Source organism: Amyelois transitella, chromosome 12 (assembly GCF_032362555.1).
Source record: "Amyelois transitella isolate CPQ chromosome 12, ilAmyTran1.1, whole genome shotgun sequence".
NCBI lineage: Eukaryota > Metazoa > Arthropoda > Insecta > Lepidoptera > Pyralidae > Amyelois > Amyelois transitella.
The window spans coordinates 10,765,566-10,783,223 of NC_083515.1; the positions used below are offsets into that span (position 1 = coordinate 10,765,566).

The 17,658-nt window shown below is 36.7% G+C and overlaps 1 pseudogene; it reads left to right on the top strand.

Moving 5' to 3' along the window:
- The first annotated feature begins 713 nt into the window (after window positions 1-713).
- On the top strand, window positions 714-1,500 carry LOC132902331 (uncharacterized; annotated as a pseudogene).
- The last annotated feature ends 16,158 nt before the right edge of the window (window positions 1,501-17,658 follow it).

Consider the following 17,658-nt stretch of genomic DNA (forward strand, 5'->3'; position numbering starts at 1 on the left):
TATATAATACAAGCAACAATTGAAGCTCTTGGACATAACATTGACGAATTTCTAATAAGTAAGTTAACAATTCAAAGAGTTCGTACGGAAAAGCGAACAGAGCGCGCAGAAGCAATTAAAGTTGATTTCCAGAACAAGATAACAGATACTGTAACCGTCCACTGGGATGGGAAGCTGTTGCTCGCTTTAGATTCACGCAAATGTAAAGAAGAACGTCTTCCGATACTTATTACATATGATGATAAAGAACAACTACTTGCTGTACCTAAATAGGACAACTCTTCAGGTCGTGAACAGGCAGAAGCTGTTTGGAATGCTCTTTTAGACTGGAATCTTGAAGACAAAGTGCAGATGCTGTGCTGTGATACTACTGCTTCAAACACAGGTCGCATTAATGGCGCCTGTATGCTCCTGGAAAACATAAGACAGGGAAATGCTTATATTTGCATGTCGCCATCATGTATACGAATTAGTATTGAAAGGCGTATTCGAAACTGAAATTAACCAAATTACGACGAGCCCTGACATCCAATTGTCCAAAAAATTCCAAAAAAACTGGAAAAACATAAACTCTGAGAAAATAAAGAGTCATAAAGAAAAGCTTTCTTGTCTGAGTGACGCAAATATTAATGAACTGCTAGAGTTTTACCGGAGTGAGTTAACTAAAGATATTGTTAGAGACGACTATCGCGAATTAATAGAGCTTTCAATAAAGTTTCTTGGTGGTGATACAGATAAATTTAAGATACGGCCTCCAGGCACCATGCACCAAGCTAGGTGGATGGCAAGAGTTATTTACTCTCTAAAAATATCATTTATAAGCTCGCAATTCAGAATCGCAAAGAAGGAAAAGGAAGCCCTCCTTGACGTCTGCCTATTCATCGTCACATCTTACGTCAAACCCTGGCTGCAATGTATTTTGGCAGTGAATGCTCCTTACCAGGACCTGCGTTTTAAAAGCCATGAAGGCTTACGAGGCAATTGACAAAAGTATCTCAAAGGCAGCTTTACAGAAGTTCTGTCAGCACTTGTGGTATTTGACCGACGAGGTGTCTATCTTGTCTCCCTTTGATGATAGTGTAGACCAAGAGAGTAATCTAGGTTACTAACTTGTCCAAAACGATTCCATCAGCTCTTGGGAAACGGTACATGCCATCAAAAGAAGAACTCTGTGGCCCACTCTATGAAAAAAAACTCGAAGACTTCGTTTCCGCCAAAAGCAAATCTTTGTTCACTCGGCTGAAACTTGACGATAGCTTTCTCAACGAGTCTCCTTCTTTGTGGTCAAATAATGCTTCATTTCAACAAGCTAAATGAAAGTACAGAACTTAAGAGCAGTAAACGATACCGACGAAAGAGCAGTCAAGTTGATGCAAGACTTTCATGGCTTGATCACTGTCGAAGAGGAACAGAAACAAGTTTTATTACGTTGCGTACAAGAACATAGGCAGATATATCCAGACAGAAAAGCAAACTCTGAAAAGGAAATATGAAAAATAAAGCCCTTATTACTATTTATTACTGATGTTACTATGTTTTATTTATTGGATTGAAATTAAGTTCTTAAATCTCCCTTATCTTCCCTATTTCTCCATACTAGCTTTCAGATTCAAACTTTGAAGCTAAGTCGGCACGGGTTTCTATTATCAGATTGCAATAATACTTCATATTTAAGACTTATGGGTCAAATCGAAAAAAAATAGAGGGTATGCGTACCCAAATTCCCAAAAAAAAAAATCGCCCTTATAGCCTGGGACACCCTAGTGTATAGTCTTCAAAATGTCGCTCAATCCTTTTTTTGATCTAAATATGAAATCCTACTAATATTATAAATGCGAAAGTTTGTATGTCAGGATGTCAGTATGGATGTTTGTTACTCTTTCACGCAAAAACTACTGAACTGATTACGATGAAATTTGGTGTGTAGGTAGCTGAAGACCCAGAATAACATATAGGCTACTTTTTATCCCGGAGTTCCTGCGGTATTGATAGGGTTTCCACGGGGACGAAGTCGCGGGCGGCCTCTAGTAATATGTTTCTGTAATAAAAATAAAAAAATGTGACCATTCCATCTCTTGCTCATTGGTGTCGTAAACGACGACTAAGGGATAGCCCAATAAACTAAGGGATACTTCTTTAAGGCGATGGGCTAGCAACCTGTCACTATTTGAATCTCAATTCTATCAGTCTTTTCAAAACTGATGGCTCCGTCTACCTCGCAAGGTATTCAGAAGTGATTATATGTATGTACCTATATGCCTACTCAAAGTCGCTTATTACAACGATGAAAAAGAGATGAAGAAAGGCCTCTAGTATAATATATGTTTCTGTAATAAAAATAAAAATATTTGACCATTACATCTCTTTCCCATGGATGTCTTAAAAGGCGACAAAGGGATAGCCTTATAAACTAAAGTATTCTTTTTTAGGCGATGGGCTAGCAACCTGTCACTATTTGAATCTCAATTCTATCATTAAGCCGAACGTGGCCTACCAATATTTTAATGGCTGTCAGGATAGAATGCTCGAAATAATAATCAAGCAATATTTCAAAAACGTTGTGAAATCCATGTAATCCTCGCGAAATTAGAAGAATGTTCTCGCCTCCACACAATTTATGCCCGAAATAAATTACAATGAAATTAATTTGAATTCGGCCCAAGATTGTAATCAGTCATTAAGAACTTTGTAATTTAAAACATTCGTCATAATATTTTATTTATGTTAAATATTTGTTAAGATATTCTCTTCTTCTTTTTAAGATGGTTCGGTCATGTGGATAGGATGAATGAAAGCAGGATGACTAAGCAGATATACAAGGAGTGCGTGGAGGGAAAGGTCGGGGTGGGAAGGCCTAGACGAACGTATCATGATCAAATTAAGGACGTCCCGGTAAAAAGTCAGGTCAAGAGTACCCGAAACCGAAAAGCTTGCATGAAGAGAGTTATGAATGTGGATGAAGCGAAGGAAGTATGCAGAGATCGTGGCAAGTGGAAAGATGTAGTCTCTGCCTACCCCTCCGGGAAAGAGGCGTGATTTTATGTAAGTAAGAATTCTCTTCTGCCCCGTGGTACCTGGCGCTAATTTTTCTTCATCTCTTTTTCATCGTTGTAATAAGCGACTTTGAGTAGGCATATAACATACATATAATCACGTCTGAATACCTTGCGAGGTAGACGGAGCAAACAGTTTTGAATAAACTGATAGAATTGAGATTCATATAGTGAGAGGTATCTAGCCCGTCGCCTAAAAGAAGAATCCCAAGTTTATAAACCTATCCTTTAGTCGCCTTTAACGACATTCGAATGACGGAAAAATACTCCTAATTACGGAAAGTGGTCCTAATCTTTTTCTATTGGTAGATGTCTTAAGGACGGTGAGGGTAAAATATTAAGTAATAAAAATAAATCAGCGTTAATATTAATATATTTATTTGTTGTATTTGGTTTAAGTAAATTAGTAGTATATAATGTGGCTGATAGGCCACAAAACTACGGTCTATCAAAACTGCCGGCTCTGTCTACCCCGCAAGGGTTATAGACGTGATTATATAATATGAATGATAAAATATCATTTTATCATATTAAAATGGACAATCAGTTAGTTCATCTCTATCTACAGGGACGGCCTCTGTGGCGCAGCGGTAGTACGCTTGTCTGTGTCATAGAAGGTCCCGGGTTCGAATCCCGGCCAGGGCATTATGAGAAAAGAACTTTTTCTGATTGGCCTGGGTCTTGGATGTTTATCTTTAGTATTTATTATAAAATATAGTATCGTTGAGTTATTATCACATAACACAAGTCTCGAACTTCTACGTATATATTTATTCATTTATCATGATTAAAGATTTCGGCACTTGTTTTTTATCACTTAATACGATAAAGCTATTAATACGTAAGTTACAAATATTTTATTTTACTTTAAGAACTAAAAATATGAACGTTGAATTCTGTGAAAATTATTGTAGTCTAATTAAACGGCACTCCTTAAAATAAATTTAATTAGCATGCTACATTTAAACTGTATCTTACTTAAATGTAATGGAAATAAATTTGCGAATTATAATTACAGTTCGAACATTTTTAAAATTTGTAAATATATTCTAAAATTTATTTAAGTGGCACTTTTCAATACTACATAGGTAGATACATCTTAAATTACTTTATTACTTAAAGGTAAAAATAATTTCTATTTTTCAAATTTATACACATTAATATAATATTTAATAAGTTCAATGGATTAAATATGGACATTCAAGCATACTCATAAATACATAAAAATTATAAATTTCAAAGTTTTTAATTTAGCAATATTATTTTATATTATTTTATGTGCCGTGTGGCTCCCGGCACCAATACAAAAAAGAATAGGACCACTACATCTCTTTCCCATTGATGTCGTAAAAGGCGACTAAGGGATAGGCTTACAAACATGGGATTCTTTTTTAGGCGATGGGCTAGCAACCTGTCACTATTTGAATCTTAATTCTATCGTTAAGCCAAATAGCTGAACGTGGCCATTCAGTCTTTTCAAGACTGTTGGCTCTGTCTACCCCGCAGGGGATATAGACGTGACCATATGTATGTATTATTTTATAATTCACTTTCTAAAACATTTAAATTTGGCACTGTTAATAGGTACACTTATAATCACAGTCGTTAGAAATCATTATGACATGGTCTTCGTATAGGCGTGTCTTCTCTTGTCCCGGACACGAATTCTGGACTGTGTCTCCTGTAGTACCATAAAAGGATGCATCCGCAAAGCAGACATAATATAACGAAGAATATCAGCATGAAAAGGAGGTATAGCTGAAATGAGATGATAAAGTTAGCAAAAAAATATGAAAAAATATTATTATTGAGATAAAAAAATATGTACTTTTACGTATGTAGGTATTTTGTTCAATTTATGCAATAATAGCGCCGTGTGGTTCCCGGCACCAATACAAAAAAGAATAGGACGACTTCATCTCTTTCCCATGGATGTCGTTAAAGGCGACTCAGGAATAGGCAAACTAGGGATTCTTTTTTTTAAGGCGATGGGATAGCAACCTGTCACTATTTGAATCTCAATTCTATCATTTAGCCAAATAGCTGAACGTGACCTATCAGTCAATACTGTTGGCTCTGTCTACCCCACAAGGGATATAGATGTGACCATTGTACATAGGTATGTATGTATGTTATGCAATACCAATGCAATTGTTAATTTGGAAATGCTGAGACGAATGTATCTTATCATATCAAGAACATTTTGATAAAAGTTCCAGTCAAGCACAACTAACCTTATAAGTACTCTCTCCTTGTATCATTTCATGATATCATTGAGCTTGTATTCTTTTTCTTCAATAATTTGATGATTGAACAAAAAGGAGTACGCTGGATTATGGGAAGTGGAAAGATCTAGTGCCTACCCCGTCGAAAGAGGCAGGATTTTGTTTAACAAAGACATACCCATTTTTGTTAGTTATAAGTAGCACAAATAATACTTTTACGTGAACTTGAACAACCAATCGCAAAACTGAACAGAATTCACCAAATTAAATTGAACGGTATCTAAAAATTTGAAGCCACAGATGCAAATAAAAAACCCGCATCAAAGTACCACGTGCAAACAAGCGACAAAATATAATGGCACGCACTCGACACATCGCGTCAAATAACCACTGACCTATTTAATCCGGCAGTGTAAACATTCATGCGGTGACATCATCGCGCGAAAAACAAGGAATCTACGCATGCGTTGAGCAAAATCAAATAAGGAATTAAAAAAAGGCAATACAAAAAAAAAAAGAAAAAATATTCACCGCTAGTTTTTAAACAGTTAATGTTTTTTATAAATTTGAAATTGGAACACTTACTCCGAAATATGCCAAGATGGTGGTGTATGGAGACATGGTCTCCATATTGTTTCCAATAGGACACTGACGGAGGCATGGGAAATGAGGCATTCTGCCAAGAATATTTTCCCCTTTTCAATGGTAAAACATTTTTCCTACTTCATGTCAAACAGACGAGTCATGAGTTTAACAGAATTGTAAGCAAATACATAATTAATTGTGCTTGGACTATTAATCTGATTTAGATGGATGATTTTATATCTGATACTTTAAATCTAGGACTTATATTATAAACTCTGATAAATGAATTCTACAAAAGACTAGACAGACATTATAACTACAACGTTTGTGAAACGTAACTTTTTTACGTAAAAAGTACTCATGAAATAATTATGATGAAAATTTACAGTAATGAAGAACGAAATTTTCGAGGAAATTTTGCACATTCAGACCTTGATTGAACCTTGATCCAATACAGGTAAGGTTCCTCTGCGCAAAAGCGGATCTGAAGCTCATCCAGATATGTGAGGATGCAATCCGAACTTAAACCAAGGGATGATGACTTACCTAAGTCCTGGGTGGTCCAACAACTTACTGGCAACGGTAAGATCCTGGTTAAGTCAAGGCGATGGGGGGGGGGGGGGAGCCAGACGATGTCATGGTAGAATGCTCTGCGTTCCCATAATGCCTTCAAAATGGCAGGAAGGCAGCGCCGGAGGGGTTTTAGGGAGTCCCACGGTCTCTCCGTATCATCCGTACAATTTCTCCTCCAATATAAAAAAAGGATGATGACTTATTAATTATTCTTTAAGTCTTAAGCATCACACCTCGTAAATGAACTGTTGTTCACCCTTGCCTCAATTTTGCATGCGATCCTCTCATTGTCAGGTTGGCTGGAAGAGATCCCACTTAGGGATAAGCCTTTGTACCGTAATACTGTTTTATATTTGTAAGTAAAAAAGTGCCGGGAACCACACGGCACCAATACACACTAATAAACTTAGGCATTTATAAGATTGGATCGCGCCGTGTGGTTCCCGGCACCAATAGAAAAAAGAATAGGACCACTCCATCTCTCTCCCACGGATGTCGTATAAGGCGACTAAGGGGTAGGCTTCTAAACTTGAGATACTTCTTTTAGGTGATGGGCTAGCAACCTTTCACTATTTGAATCTCAATTCTATCTTGAAGCCAAATAGCTGAACATGGGCTAGCAGTCTTTTCAAGACTGTTGGCCAGCCTTTCACTATTTGAATCTCAATTCTATCTTGAAGCCAAATAGCTGAACATGGCCTATCAGTCTTTTCAAGACTGTTGGCTCTGTCTACCCCGCAAGGGTTATAGACGTGTTTATATGTATGCATGTATGTTTATAAGATAAGTAGAATATTACGCACTTGTTACCGATTCGAGTACTCACTTGTAATTACTTATGATACGGTTATTATATTCCGAAAATCCGCTCATGAGATCTAACAATCTCGCTTAATTCGATTAGGTAAGATTTACTATTTGTGCCGTGTGGTTCCCGGCACTAATGCAAAATAGAATAGGACCAATCCATCTCTTTCCCATGGAAGGTGTAAAAGACGACTAAGGGACAACAACAACAGGAATAGGCTTATAAACTTAGGATTCCTTATTAAGGCGATGTGATTATTTTTTAGAATTCAGATTCAAATAGTGACAGGTTGCTTGCCCATCGCCTAAAAGAAGAATCCCAATTATATATATATCTTACATCCTTATTGATATTTATAGCTGGAAATATAGTGGTGATACGTATAAATTTGGTTTATTACGCGTAAAATCGGCATGTGTACACTAAGCTTTGTCATGGAGAAGCTTTTAGCTATAGTACCCCATGACAAAAGCCAGGCGGTAACTGTAACTTTATTAGTAAGCAGCGCATTCCTTTACTTGTAAGGAAAACAAGAATATCATGTTTATATTTGTTATACAAAAACAAGACACATTTGTCATACAAAAACAAAAAAACATTAAGCTGGATTTAACAGAACTCCAGGAATTTTGTAGTCAGTTTTCACTATGTAAAAAAAATCACAATTAAAACGTATTAAAAAACTAAAGTACGTCCCGCTCTGGTAAAACATAAAATTCTACTATTAATTTGAACTCAGACCTCGCGAACATTTTAATTTTTTATAAATATTGTGTCAAAAACTAGTTAAAGATATAGCCTAAAGTCTTCCTCGATAAATGGTCTATTAGACGCAAAAAGGATTTTTTAATTCGAACCAGTAGTTCTTGAGATAAGCGCGTTCAAACAAACAAACAAACTCTTCAGTATAGATTAGTTATTAATTAATTAACGTATCGTATTTATACGGTGATCAGTGTCATTATAAACAATGATTTTTCTCCACAAACGCATATCGTTTTCTTTCTAAAAAAAACCCAGATAAATGTACATTCCTTAAATATTTACACAATTAAATGGGGATTTCTCTATCGTGAGTGAGATGAACTGTGAGAAATTATTGTAAGCCAAATGTCCTGAAATTGCGAGGCAAGAGCTTATTACTCCAGGCTGTTTTCGTAAACGGTAAAGGAAACAATAGTTGCTCACCCATTGAGATACTACGTCACGGTCTAGAGTAGGCAACTGGAAAGCGTCGGTGGTGGAATCGATAAGGTTAAAATGCGAGATGGGCATTAAGGAATATTGTTCAAATATATTTTCATTCATTCATTCATTTCATACATTCAAGTAAAGTAAATGTATGTACATTAGTTGCATAAATGACTAGTGCCGTGTGCCTCCCGGCACCAATACAAAAAAGAATAGGACCACTCCATCTCTTTCCCATGGATGTCGTAAAAAGCGACTAAGGGATAGGCTTACAAACTTGGGATTCTTTTTAGGCGATGGGCTAGCTGTTGGCTCTGTCTAGCCCGCAAGGGATATAGACGTGACCATATGTATGTACGTTGATTAGGAGCGTTTACTTATTCATTAAAGTTAGTGGTAACGTCGCGTCAGCTCTATACGTTGATGATATAAATCCGTGGTGCTAACACAATAATTAATTTCGTTGCGGACGCAAATAGAGCTTTAACATAATAGTTACTAGCCTTATTGTCGTTATTATAGGTTGTTTGTGTTGTATGTAACGTAAGAACAATGTTTTGTTGTAAGACTGTCCGTCTGATTAGTAATTTAATGTAAATTCGCGGTACAAAACCGCTAATTAATATAATGTATTGTGGATAATGAGTGATTTTAAATTAATTTGTTTATTTGAGTCTGAAATTTAAGCTGTAATTTGTTAAATAAAACGTTGTTTCGTCAATATCACCACATATTATGAAGTCCCCCTTTTTTTGTCTGTTTATATAGTACTAGAGGCCGCCCGCAACTTCGCCTGCATGGAAACCCTATCAATGCCGCGGGAACTCCGTGATAAAAAGCCTATATATTATTCTGGGTCTTCAGCTATCTACATACCAAATTTCATCGTTATCGGTTCAGTAGTTTTTGCGTGAAAGAGCAACAAACATCCATACTGACATTCTCACAAACTATAGTCACCATCATACGAAAACAATGGAATAGGTGGGTCGGACGAACGCACTCTTTTTACCTTCTCTATCCCTTAGTCGCTTTTTACGACTACCGCTAGAACGAAACGGAGTAACCCCATTCCTTTTATTGATGCCAGGAACCACACGGCACAATAAACAAACTGCCATAATAAATTCCCGAAAACCACGAGATCATTAAATCAAGGGTCCCGGAACGGCCATTTTGAAGGGATCTTTCCACCAACATCGCATCGGCACGTTCAAAGTCGAGCAAAAAGGCGGTAATATTAAAAATTCTTATTAAAATTCACGTAGGACACGCGGCGGCGAGCGGTTTTACATACATACATATGGTCACGTCTATATCCCTTGCGAGGTAGACAGAGCCAACAGTCTTGAAAAGACTGAATGGACACGTTCAGCTGTTTGGCTTAATGATAGAATTGAGATTTAAATAGGTTGCTAGCCCATCGCCTAAAAAAAAAGAATCCCAAGTTTGTAAGCCTATCCCTTAGTCGACTTTTACGACATCCATGGGTAAGAGATGGAGTGGTGCTATTTTTTTTTTGTATTATTGCCGGGAACCACACGGCGGTTTTAAAATGAAATAAATAGATACACAAATCCGAACCTCTTTCCCGGTGGGGTAGGCAGAGAGACTTTTCATTTGGCATGATATACTGTACACTTCTGTCGCTTCGTCCACATTCTTAACTCTATTGTAGCTTTTCGACATAGTCAGTGTTGCTACGGCGTAGAAGGCTCTACGAGACGTAGCTACGCCGTAGCTGGTTCTACGAGTAAAGTTACCAAGTCTAAAAAAACTATAAAATGGTTACATTTCCTTCTACAATGTTTTTTTATACATACCTAAAATCACATCTATATCCCTTGCGGGGAAGACAGAGCCAAAACTCTAAAGATATGTAAATTTTTAAGTGATGTTAAAATGTCATGTAATCTTATATATAAAATTCTTGTGTCACTATGTTCGTTCCAGTACTCCTCCGAAATGACTTGATTCTCATGAAATTTTGTGAGCATATTGAGTAGGTCTGCGAATCAGTCAACATCTATTTTTCATATCCCTTAGTGATAAGGGTTGTCCACACTTTACATATTTTTTTAATTACTTAAAAATTATTTACATACGGTAGATACGGTTTATTTATGGTAACGTCTATATCCCTTGCGGGGTAGACAAAGCCAACAGTCTTGAAAAGACTAAATGGCCACGTTCAGCTATTTAGCCTAATGATAGAATTGAGATTCAAATAGTGACAGGTAGCTAGCCCGTCGCCTAAAAAAGAATCCCAAGTTTGTAAGGCTATCCCTTAGTCACCTTTTACGACATCCATGGGAAACGGATGGAACGGTCCTATTCTTTTTTGTATTGGTGCCGGGAACCACACGGCACATAAAAAATATTTATTTGACAAAACAACGTTTGCCGGGACAGCTAGTAATAAATAAAATTTTTGAATTTATATTTGTTCACTAATCGTTTCGCCCGCTCGTCTGCTTAGTCCATAATAAAGAATTCCCTCGTTCTCGTTAAGAAGAATATTCCTCGTCTGAAGATCTGAAGTGCCACCTGAGATATATATTGCTTACTCATAACTCTTTATTTGTTACAAAATACCGCCTTAATCTTTCATCTTTTGTGCAATGAATATTCTTCTATTTAAATTTAAGAGCTAACTCTTGTCGGTTAATTGGCTATCGCTTCCAAAGCGCATGTGTAGAAGAAGCGACGGAACAAACTACACTGCAGCGTTTTCACCGGACGTCAATTTACAAATATAGATTTCTTAAATCTAAATCGTGGACGTATGCACATTGGTTAAGTACATTAAGAAACATTAATATATGTTTAATTAATTATTTCAATACGAGTATTTTGTTAAATAAATAAAGATAAAATAAGATAGACACACTGTACAAATTATGTCAACACCATGTCAAAAAAGCACAAGCATTTAAAGGGCCATTGTGTCCACACATGTTTATCTATACTAATATGAGTTTGTTTGTTTGAACGTGCTAATCTCAGGAACTACTGGTTCGAATTGAAAAAATATTTTTTTGTTGAATAGACCATTTATCGAGGAAGGCTTTAGGCTATATTATATCACGATGCAACTATAAGGAGCGAAGAAATAATGGTAAATGTGAAAAAAAAACGGGGAAAATTGTTCACCCTTGAGGGCTTCAATGATGCCCAAAATAACTATTCCACGCGAACGGAGTCGCGGGCACAGCTGTCATTAATATAATCCTCCGTACTGTAATAGGCTTTCCTACAAAGCTTAATTTAATGTACTTTTTGAATTTTCTATCATATAGATACGCATATACCTAATCGATAATATCATTAGAGTAACATTCATATAGTTCTATCATTATTATATAAATTCTATCATTAAGTCTGACAGATAAACGTGGCCTTCAGTCTTTTAAAGACTGATGGCTCTACCCCGCAATGGTTACAGACCTGACTATATGTATGTACATACATAGGTACATACATAAAATCACGCCTCTTTCCCGGAGGGGTAGGCAGAGACTACCTCCTTCCTCTTGCCACGATTTCTGCATACTTCCTTCGCTTCATCCACATTCATAACTCTCTTCATGCAAGCTCGGCGTTTTCGGGCACTTTTGACCTGACCCTTTGCCAAGACGTCCTTAATTTGATCATATATGTATTGATCATATATGTATGTATCATATATGTATTGATCATATATGTATGTAGGTATGTAGATTTTTATAAATATATGAAACTAAAATAATAGTTCAAAGATATTTTTACTTTGTGATTTAGGGTGGAAAGGTCCTACAGGATATACTTTCACAAGTTATTTCCTGTTTGGTTAGGACATTGTGATTCCATGAAACGAAAATTTCTTTTTCCTAAATTTACTGTGTACGCCAAAGATTTCCTTTCAAAACTTTTTGGATTTTATTGGTTCATCAAGGAGCTTTCAAAATATTCTTTTATAATGTACTTTTACGTAAAGTATTATGAAAAGCAATTTAAATATTACATACACACATATATATGGTCACGTCTATATAGACGTTTTTGATTGGCTCTGTCTGAAGGCTGTTTGACGGCATATGCCTTGCGGGGTAGATAGAGCCAAAACAGTCTTGAAAAGACTGAATGGCCACGTTTAGCTATTTGGCTTAATGATAGAATTGAGATTCAAATAGTGACAGGTTGCTAACCAATAGCCTAAAAAGGAATCCCAAGTTTGTAAGCCTTTCCCTTAGTCGCCTTTTACGACAAAACTTTTTGGTAATTTTATTGGTTCGGTTCATCAAGGAGCTTTCAAAATATTCTTTTATGAAGTACTTTTACGTAAAGTATTATGAAAAGCAATTTAAATGTTGACTTCGCTAATAAAGATTTTGGCATCATTATTTTATGCGATGGGCTAGCAACCTGTCAGTGTCTGAATATTCATTTAATGCCTTCGATTTTAAGTCTTGTGATTCTGTACACCCCTGGATAGTGCATACAAAAAATACGCTATGTTCCCATCTCGGCCAATGACTATTTTCGAAGTTATTAACATTAGTTTGAACACCAACCGATGCTCTTACGGCGAGGGAAAACATCGTGAGAACTTGCACAGTCAGGTAAATGTATATGTAAAATGCGAGTAAAGAATAGCTTGAGATCCTTATTGTAGGCGATGAGCTAGCAACCTGTCACTATTTGAATCGAAATAAGCCATACAGCTGAACGTAGCCTTTCAGTCTTTTTAAGACTGTTAGCTCTGTACCCCTGGAAGGGAAATAAACGTGCTTGTATGTAAATATGTATCTTATACGTTTAGAAATATATTAAAATCGTAAGTACAACATTTTTGATAGCAACAACGTTATTAAAATACTTAAGTCGAAAGAGCGAAGCTCATAATGACACGCCTACAATGAACAAAGTTATAATTTAATATCATTTACGTCGAAAATATTAATGCTTTAGTAAATAAAATAAAATATGAAAACCGGCGTGAGTTTTTAAAGGTTCTTCGATTACAGGATAACTCAAAAACTTTTATTACAATTAATTAACAGTAAATGTATTCGAAAACTGTAAACGAATTAACTGTACAAAAGAATATTTATTGTGCAGGTAGAATAAATAAAATTGTATTCCCAATACCTGTTGAGAGTATTGGAAACAAAAGAAATAACTATTTTAAAAATGTTGCCGGGTTTATGTATTTTTTTGTATGTTTATTTGTTTATTACATCTTTACGCTTCATCTAATGTAAATGCATAACTAATGTTCTTGTAATTTCACATATACTCGTAAGTCAAAAGTACCCGAAACCTTACTACAGCTTGCATGAAGAGAGTTATGAATGTGGATGAAGCGAAGGAAGTATGCAGAGATCGTGGCAAGTGGAAAGAGGTAGTCTCTGCCTACCCCTCCGGGAAAGAGGCGTGATTTTATGTATGTATGTATGTACATATGCCATCCAAAGAGGAAACGCAGCTAGTGTGATGGGTACCTTTGAGCCGGGTACGATTCGGGGTGGAATTTTTGATTGACAATTATATATATTAAATTTAGAATGAATAACTATTTTAGATTAATTGTAGAGAATAAAATTTAATAAATAAAAAACAAAGTGTACATATGTACTCTTAGTCTTACGACTAAGAAAGAAATGAACTGTTTGTAAGCCTATCCCTTACTCGCTTATCCCTATCTTTTACTACACCCATGGGAACGAGACGGAGTGGTCCTGTTATTTTTTTATCGGTCCCGGGCACCACATTATTAAGGTTGTAACAAATTAAAAATAAGACAATACCAATGAATCTTATCGTCTTTATGACGATGTCGTGAGGAAACCTCTATATACAGGTAACTAGATGAGTAACCATGATCTTATATGGGTAAGTTTCCCCTACAATTCAGGAGGAACATCGTGAGGCAACCTGCACATTCAGGCAACTGGATGTGTAACCATATCCAATACGGGTTTAGTTCTTCTGCAAAAGTTGTGGAGGTCAAATGGGATGGGTCGCTTCGTGTAACAAACATGACTCACCCAATCCAGGATCCATGGTCAAGGCCTTATCCCGGGCTCCTCTCCAGAATGGTGAGGATGCAACCGGGACTATAGCTATGAAGAAGAAGACTTTTTTCATGTCTTGGGCATAAATTTGTACAAAATATAGATAATAAAATTATTTCAATAAACGATGTCACCTTACATACATACATATAATCACGTCTTTATCCCTGACGGAGTAGACAGAGCCACCAGTCGTCAAAAGACTGATAAGATACGATCAGCTGTTTGGCTTAGTGATAGAATTGAGATTGAAATAATGACAGATTGCTAGCCAATCGCCTAAAAGAAGAATCCCAAGTTTATAAGCCTTTTCCTTATTCGCCTTTTACGACATCCGTAGGAAACAGATGGAGTGGTCTTATTCTTTTTTCTGATGGTGCCGGGAACCACACGGCACTTCACCTTCCACGTGACTTTTTTTATAAACTTGTGCCGATGTAAATATTATGTACAACTTTACCCTTGGGGCCTCATCCCGGCACCGGTCGGTACGAGTAACTGACAGCCCTTTGATACGAATAAATGTAAATAAAAACAAATATTTTATTTGGTTAAACTTATTTTATCTGTCAACTTTTTGTGTTATTTTTTTTTATTAAACTACAACATATTATCTCGCACAAAAATATTTAATCCTTTACCGTGCCGATAGAACCGAAAGTTACAAGATTCGATTGGAGTGTTTAATGACGTACAAACATTCATACATACAATCACGTCTATATCCCTTACGGGGTAGACAGAGCCAACAGTCTTGAAAAGACCGATAGGCCACGTTCAGCTGTTAGGCTTAATGATAGAATTGAGATTCAAATAGTGACAGTTTGCTAGACCATCGCCTAAAACGAAGACTCCCAAGCATAGCTTATCCCTTAGTCGCTTTTTACGACATCCATGGGAAAGAGATAGAGTGGTCCTATTCACACACCACGGTAGGTATAACTATAATTAAATTTTCCTACTAAAACGTAAAATTACGTGAAAAAGTGTTTTCGGATTCCTATTTTCTGAGTAAAATAAATAAGTTTTTGTGCTTTTTTCGGGGTTCTATCTGTCTCACGTATGTATATATGTATGTATGTACATACATATATACGTACATATACATATATGTATATGTATGTACATAGCAGTCGTTGGTTCGTGATAGCTATTCTAAGACCTTTCTTCCCATGGACCCTGTATTATCCCCGCAAAGTACCTTGTTCATTGGCACTTCAGTCAGCTTAACCGTTTGGGTTGTGACGGTGATTTTGGTTGCTACGGATTTTACTCCACTTTCTTATACTAACTTTCGCCCGCAACCTCACTCGCGTCGAAATAAAGTTCCCGTTAACACCGCGATAGGCTTATAAACTTTGGATTCTGGAGTATGATATGTATAATATCATCATACATCCTATATAAATGCGAAAGTTTGTAAGTATGTCAATATGGATGTTTGTTAGGTACTCTTTCACGAAAAAACTACTGGACCGATTACGATGTAATTTGGTATGTAGGTAGCTGTAGACTCAGAATAATATATAGGCTACTTTTTATCCCGGAGTTCCCGCGGGATTGATAGGGTTTCCAAGCGGACGAAGTCGCGGGCGGCCTCTAGTATCACATAATTACAAAGTGAATTAAGTGTGCCGTGTGATTTCTGGCACTATAGAATAGAACCACTCCATATTTTACCCATGGATGTGGTAAAAGGCGACTAAGGGTTATGCTTATAAATGAATTATGAATCTCAATTCTATCATAAAGCCATACAGCTGAACGTGGACTTTCAGACTTTTGATGACTGTTGGCTCCGTCTACCCCGCAAGGGATATAGACGTATAAATGTTATGTTATAGTAAGTAGTTACATATAATTCTATTTGTATACTTGGTCCATATTCATCAATATTTTCTTACAAGCTTCCCTTTCAATGTCTGAAAGTCAAACCGAATCAAATATTGATCAATACCAACTAATATAATAAATACGAATGTAAGTTAATTGTGCCGTGTGGTTCCAGGCACCAATAGAAAAAAAAGGCCCACTCTATCTATTTCCCGTGGATGTCGTACAAGGCGACTAAGGGATAGGCTTGTAAACTTGCGATTCTTTGCACACCGCACACGGTTAATACCTACAACATAAATATCAGAACATAGTATTATATATTATTATTGATCAAAACTGGACTGAGAAAATAAAAAGATACTTTCCTCAGGATTATCTTTACAATTGGGCGTGAGGATTGATTACATAGGATGAGACGAAAGCGAACACCTTAAGGCAGGTTCACACGATAAAACAATGAGTTTATAAGATAAATGAATAAACATACATACATACATACATACATACATAAAATCACGCCTCTTTCCCGGAGGGGTAGGCAGAGACTACCTCTTTCCACTTGCCACGATCTCTGCATACTTCTTTCGCTTCGTCCACATTCATAACTCTCTTCATACAAGCTCGGCGGTTTCGGGTACTTTTGACCTGACCCTTTACCAGGACGTCCTTAATTTGATCAAGATACGTTCGTCTAGGTCTTCCCACTCCGACCTTTCCCTCCACACTCTCCTTGTATATCTGCTTAGTCAACCTGCTTTCATTCATCCTCTCCACATGACCGAACCATCTTAACATACCCTTTTCTTTATGAATAAACATATACGGGACAATAAATATATACGGGACAAATTACACAGACTGAGTTCTATCATTTCAATTCTATCATTTAGCTAAATAGCTGAACGTGGCCATTAAGTCTTTTCAAGACTGTTGGCTCTGTCTACCTCGCAAGGGATACAGACGTAATAATATGTATGTATGTAAAGCAACTGATGACAAAATATGGGATGCTCAAGCGGGATTTCGAAAGGGAATGGGATGTACTGATCAGGTCTTTTCCTTGCGGTGCATAGCCGAAAAGTTTTTGGCCAAGAGTCAAAAAGTCTATTGCACATTCGTAGATCTGGAAAAGGCCTATGACAGAGTTGAGAGGAATGAATTGTGGTCAGCACTTTCTATGCATGGTGTGAGCAGTCTCTTAATACGAGCACTGAAATCCTTATATGAGGATTCGAGTGCTTGTGTCAGGATAAACGGAGCGCACACTGAGTGGTTTAAGATTGAGAAAGGCGTTAGGCAAGGATGTGTTGCGTCACCGTGGCTGTTCAACC